A 7183-nucleotide genomic window follows, 5' to 3' on the forward strand; every position below is an offset into this window, starting at 1 on the left:
GTCTCCATCCAGTCAAGCATCTGTAATTCTGGACACTAGAGAAGGAAAAATAAAGGTAGGGTGGAAATTAGAGGCAAGAACTGCACAACTCTGACCTGAATCTCTCAAGAAACATACTTGAATCAGAAGTTTGGGCCTCTTACTAAGGTAGGAACAAAGGAGTTTAGATCTGGCCCCTGACTTTTCCCAAATTTACATCAGCACCTGAATACTCTCCCAGTGCTAGCCTGTGCCAAGAGATAAGGTGAGGGACATAGAGAGGCAAAGAAATATAGTGGACAGAGCACTGGAGTAGCAGCAAGAACGCTGACAGTCTAGTCTGGAGTTTTCTCATTAATATACCCAAGAAGGTTATCTTCAAAATGGAAGTTTCTACCAAATATGAAAATTTCTCACAACATTTTGCCCCAATCCTTTTTGATTTAAAAGCCTGGGTCATACTAAAGGCCAAGTCTTGCTGTTAAAGTCAATGGCAAACTTCCCTGTTGATATCAATGGGAGCAGGATTTCACTCCAAAAAATTAAGTCATTAACACCCAACTCCTCCCCTGTAAAATTGGCATTATCCTCATTTAACACATCAGAGAACTGAAGCCCATAGAGGTGCAATAGCTTGGCTGAGGTCACACAGCAAATCACTATCTAATCCAAGTCATCTTCCTCTCAGAGCCATTGTTTTTGTCATGGGCCGTTCTACCTCAAAGTTACTAAAGACACAGGAAGCCACCCAGTAGTCTCTCTGATGAAACAGAGTAACTCTCCTTAACATTATTTCTGTAGATAGCTCCCTTGAAGTGCATTGGATTATGCTTATAAGGCAAGCATGATTTGGTCCTTATTTTTGTTGGCAGGGCAGAGGCAGATGCCCATGTAACATCTGTTATTATATTAGTATTGACAATGAAAAGTATTTTCCTACACCTGGGGTCTAGGTCTTCTATGACTACTGATTTATAAGGACTAGCTCCCAAGACTCACAGAATCACATGAATGGAGAACAAAACTCACAATTCCCTAGTAAATAGTGCCTTTCCTAAAACCTCTGGCCAGTGTCCAGCCTCTTGAATATGAGCATGCTGAGCATCATCTGCCTTTTTAGGAAAGCACTGATAGATTGCACTTCTTGGCAGGGAAGAGGCTGTAAAATGGCAGCTTAGTGAGAAGCACCATCCTGATTTAGTCATGATGCTATCAACTTTCACAGAGGTGTTTCTTTTAAAATATTTTGAAAATTAACCCTAAAAACCTTTAAGCTAATTACCGCAGTTTTCTTTCAGAGTTCAGACACATGTGGTTATAGCAGCTGGGATTATCTTAATTACCTTCTATCCTAAAACTATGTGGCCCCTCATGGGGGAGTAGGATTATTGCTACTCACTTGAACCCTTAAATGTCCAGTCCTTCTCAGTGATAGAATAACTCTTACCACAGACTGAAACTACAGGCTGTAATATTCACCTCAATAAGTAAAGAGCTTGTTCAAAGTTTTCTTCCCACATAGATCCAAGGAGCATCAAAGTTTCCAAGCAGCCAGTATAAGAACACACATGAGCAAAATTAAAATAAGAGTTATATTTATTTCTCCATTGGGTGCACAGGCCTCATCTCATAATTAAGTGCATTATCATCTCATCACTAATGGAGACCAGTTCTATTACAAATGTTGGCCTGCTTCTAATAGCAAGTACTACTCAAGGAATGGAAGGCATGAAACAAATAAGAAAGCTGAAGAGTTTTAAGATGTGGTTCTCTTCTATCCAGCCAAACTGAAGAAAAAGCCAGGAGGATCTGCAAAGAGTTTCTCATGCAACTCTTCTGCCTGGAGTTGCCACAGGGCCACGTTCTAGGCATTTCTCTTAAAAATTAAACACCACCAATTAAAGCCCCTACCTAGAAACCGGAGAAAACTAAAACTTTCCTTGAGTGCCCTTAGCAGATACAGTAAACTCTAGTTAATTTACTGCTTCAAGGTGAAGTAGGCAATAGCGGTCAATTAACCAGAGTTGATAACAGGGGATGAAGGAGGAGGGAGGTGATGGAAGAGAATGAAAACATGGCCAGTTAAAACATAGTGGTGAATTACCCCTTGGACAAATTAGCCAGAGCTTAGTGTAATACTCTTCTGGCTTGTGGGAACTGAGCATAGAAAGCACAGAAAACTTTAAGGGGGAAAGGAGTACAACACCTGTTCTGGAAAACACTGTGACAACAAAGCATGCGTCTGTAAGAGAAACAGTGCATCTACTTCCACAGTATCTGGGACAAATAACTTCCATCTCAGATGCCCTCCTCCCCCCGAACCTGTTGGGAGAACATCCAAGAGACACCTCACTCTGCCACTCCAACCACTGCCTCCAGCTCACCACACTCACCATTTGCTGTCGATGGTTTGTGAGGCTCCTAGCCTGGGAATGCCTTTGGGCAGGTCCAGCTCCAGCTTGCAGAATGAAGCGCTCCATGAAGGTACCTCCATCTTGCTGCCACCCTGTACTGTGATCCCCTCTAGTTGTGATCCCACGTCGCCCAGCACACTCTGCCTCCTTTCACAAGGCCATCTCTACACACCCAGGATTCTGGCCATGCTACTACTTTCACTTGCAATACCCAGTTGGGTCCTGCAGCGCTCTCGCAATTACAGCAAGGAGAGACCAGAAGGGCATTGGATCCTTAAGTCTTTTTTTTTTTTTGGAAAATTTTTTGTATTTCAGTTCAAATTAGCCAAATCGGTTCTGAATCCTCTTAACTGAGCAAAACTCAATCATTCAAACACCATATTCAAACCAGCAAGCATCCTCCACCTCAGACTTTTCAGCCCGGAACTTCAGATACTCCCAAATCCGTTGGCAGGCATCCTACGTGCAGACCCAAGCCTAGAGAGCTCGGGGTTTGGATGCCCCCAAGTCTCACTTGCCCTTAGGCGTGCAGCCAAGATCCTCCAACTGGAAGCCGGCCTCTAGGAAGCTAATCGCAAGATTCGTAGGGTGTCCTGTCCGTAGTGCATTAGACCGGGGTGCACCCTCCACTATGCAATGCCCAGACCAAACTGGATTTGAATGGCAACAGACCAGTGCAGTGACTACACTTGACTCTCTCTCTACATATATATTCTGTTTGTTTGTTTGTTTTTAAAGAAATGTTTCACGTTCCAAGCCAAATCAGCCCAAACAAGTCCAAACCCATGACTCAATCCAGAACCATAAGTGGCCTTACAACTGGGAAACATCCTTCAGCCCCGCCAGAGGCTTCAGGCATTTCCCAAGACTTTTGGCAGGCATCCTAAGTACTGGCCCAAACCCAGAGTTTTAGGGCTTATACACCCCCAAATCTCACCTGTTCTCACCTACAGGGCCATAGGAACAAGCTAAAAAAGAACAAGCTATAAGGAATTTCCTCTTTTTTAACTAACCCAAATACTTAGTTGTCTCATACACCGCTACCCAGTGATTTGTGACTGAGAAGCTACTTAGGGTGAATTTTCCCTCAAGCTGCACAAGGCCCAATTCTGTTACTTTTTAAACTCACAGTAAGGATAACAACACCTAATCATCCCTACAGCCAGATTTAAATTAATTTTAACCAAAACAAACATAATGCCCATGCTAGCAGAGTGGGTGGCACCTATGCAAATTAGTCCTGCTCAGTCTGTTTTCTGGTTCCATCCATCAGTAGATAACGCCTTCCTTTCTGCATTTCGGTCTGGGAGGCTATATCAATGCCACAGAAAACAGAGCTACCAAATCTACAAAAACTGGATGACTGACGACACAAGGATATTCAAGCATAGGGAGACGGATGTTTCAGGTTCTGAATTTCTAGCAGCTTTCCAAGAGCAGTGGAAAGCCATTCACATCATTCTTAGGAATTAAAATTTGGCCAGGGCATACACAACAGGATAGACGTAAGACAATCTGGTCCCCTTAAAGCAACGCAGAGGAGCTCAAAAGCATCACTGTTCATATTTACAGGCAAACTTCATCCCCTCTATATTTAGATTTTATCCTTTAGTGAACACAGTGCTGTGGGAAGGTTGTTGGGGCTGGTTCACGAAGGCTGCTCCCTCACCTTCCCACATCCCAGTCACACATTTTTGACCACAAGCAACCACTGTGCAGTGACAAAGTGCATGAGTTTGTGTTCATTCAGACCCTACCCGCTCTGCTGTAACTGCCAAGAGGTGCCGATTGTTGTATTTTCTTTCTGCCAAGTGCTGCCAGTGTGGCTGGCATGACCATATTAGCAATACCCAGAGGACTGGCAGAGACTGGCCCAGAGAACAGTTCAATTTTACTATTAGCACATTCTAAAGTTGTGAAACGGAGGCAAACTACTTATGCAGAAAGGAGTCTTTTTAGGGCTACTCTTGCCACATTTCATGTTATGGTTTCTCTGCCAATTCTTTGAAAACTATCTGACTGTTGGCATTAATCCCCAGCTAGACTGAGGGACCTGGACAGCCACAAGCTCCCTGATAAATACAGAATGAGTTTGCTTTCTTAGCTTGGAAATAGACCTAGCCAAATGAAGTGGATCAGCTGTGCTGGGATGTGCCGGAGCTATTGTTCTGCCTGTCGATGCTGCAAGGCAACAGGCCATGTGCAGGGTTTGTCCCAGGGTTTGAGGGGCCGTCCTGCGTGACCCAGGAATTCCCACACGGGATAAAGCCCCTCGGGCACTGGGAGTGCCTGCTTGCCTTTCCCCTCTTATAGAAACGTGCCCCAAGGGAGGGACATGTCTCCATAAGTGGGGAAAACTGGGTATATGCTCCTCAGGTTTGAGGCACTTGCTCCCTGTGCTCTCGTGCCATTAATAGCCATTCAGCAAATAGATGTCTGCTGCTAAATAGCAGCACAAAATGAAACCACCTTTGTCTCAGCCATGAATTTTCCACATTTGGGGGACAACAAAGAGCACAGGAATCTGTTTTCTTGGCTTTTTGCCACCATAACATTTTATAATGGCACAAAAGCGGTGTCTGTTTCTGCCCCTAATCCCCCATTACGAAGGCTGGGTTATTTTACACATTTGCATAGCACAGTCAGTCCTTCCTCCTGTTGCTAAGAGCCACTGCCGCATCAAATACTTAAGCACTCTCTTCCCTGTTTTTACACCATGTTGCGCACGGGTGCAACATGCATAATCTACAAATAAAAAAATACTAGGACTACAGATCTGGTTTGTGCTTTAACTGCTCTTCTCTTTCAACTCCAGGGAACTGGTGCCTTGAATTACAGTAGAAGAGCACCCCCAAGTGGACAGCAGTAAATGTTACTCCAGAGATCACTTCAGGGAAGTTGAGTTAAGCTGGAAGTGCCTCTATCACAGAACAAAAAAAAAGAAAGCCTAACAAGCAGTCATTGTTTGAACACCTGCAGATCTCCCTCTACAGCTGGGAGGATGCCAGCAATGCGTTCCTTGCTGGCCGGAGTTCAAACTGTGACCTTTTTAAACAGGAAGCAGGCAAAGGCTGGGGTTTCATGTCAGAAATCTGGCAAAGGGAAAAGCAGAGAAACTGAGAAGGTAGAGGGGTCCAAGCTGCATACCAAATAAAAGAGTATTTCAAAATGTCATTAACCTTCCTGCCTTACCCTGTACTCACTGCCACCTCTTTGTGAAAGCACCCTTCTCCTCTACCTTCTCTACTGGCATGTACTTGAACATGGCTAGTGGGGTTCACACCATACTACAAAGACAGTCAGCGCTCAGTCCTTATGCTTAGACATATCGGGAAACCATTTTAGAAGCCTACACTTCAGAAATGACAGAGCACCTGTCAGTTATGTCATGTCACATCAGTAAATCAACAGCAGTACACACTGCTTTATAAGACTGGACAAAACTGAAGCCTATTGCTGCGTCGATATGCTGACAGCGTGGGGGGCCAAGTGGTTAAAGACAACAACCGGGAGTCAAGAGTCCCACGTTTAATGAAGACTGGATTGTGGGTAACAAGCATCTTTCACAAGTGAGAATCCCAGTTTACCTTCCCATGGCAGGGATATACACTACTTCTCTCCTTCAAAAGGGGCTTTGGAAATTCTAGGTGTAAATGGAAAAGAAAAGGACAGCTTAGCTAGAATTTGGTTCACTTTCCCTAAAAATGAAGCATTCAAGAATCTTCCAGGACATGGGTAAGATTTTTTCCCCTTGCAATTATAAAAAAATAATAATCAGAAGATAATAATCAGTCACAGTGAACACAGCTCAGGAAGGGAACTGTAGCGGGGCTGTAAGGGGAAATCAAATCTTAACATGACTTGTTTGACCAATCTGGGACATGTGGAGTAGGGGAGGGGTAGAGGAAGGAAGCCCTGTACACATATTTTCTGTTGACAATGAAGCTAGGAAAATGCTTAAGCATGTATTTTGGCTTAAGGAAAACATCAAGCCTGTCCAAAATTCACAAATGTTTTATTCCAAGTAACACTGAAAAAAGAAAAAGGTCAAAGGGAGCACCTTGGTTGTTTGATCTCCATGTAGGCATTTCAAATTAAGTAGATTACATACTTCTAGATGCTCCTTGTCAGTAAGAGTTTTACTTCACAGGCGGGCTGGGGCATAAAAGCTGTAGCAACCTGCTGCTGCAAGGATGCTGTACTACAGCTACAAATTCCAGTGTGCTCTTTGCTGAGCAGGGTCTCAAGCTGTACAAGGCTGTCCTGAGCTAACTAGGGAATGCAAGGGACTGCCCCTTTCTCATACAGCATGCTAAGAATATTACCTGCACAAAAGAATGCTTAACCTTTTCTTTCTGTGCAAACATTAACAGATTTTGTCCTGTGGACATCTCCCCTCACATTCACAGTGCCCTGGACCACTTCCTTCCATTTATGATCACATAATAGCTCTGTGGCAGATGCTGGTATTGCTTACAGGAGAAGTATTTGTATTTTTCAGCTGTCCTTTATTGCAATTTAGCAGCAGGGAAAAATAGTATGATAGCATCTTCCAGCTATACATTGACCGTTGTGAGAATCACTGTGCTATGGTGACTTTACAAATGATAAAGTCCAGGCCAAATTTCTCAAGAGCAAAGAGAATGTCATCTTCAGAAAAAAATGGAGCAGAGTAGTGGCATATGCACACAAAAGGTGTTTATACCACAAAAAGTTAAACATCCTCCTTCCCTATTCCATAAGGAACCTGAAGCCTGCCAGAACATTGCCCAAAAAAACCCTGTCGCCCT

The sequence above is a fragment of the Crocodylus siamensis genome, chromosome 11, assembly GCF_052110815.1.
Source record: "Crocodylus siamensis isolate JL-2025a chromosome 11, ASM5211081v1, whole genome shotgun sequence".
In the NCBI taxonomy this organism is placed as follows: Eukaryota; Metazoa; Chordata; order Crocodylia; family Crocodylidae; genus Crocodylus; species Crocodylus siamensis.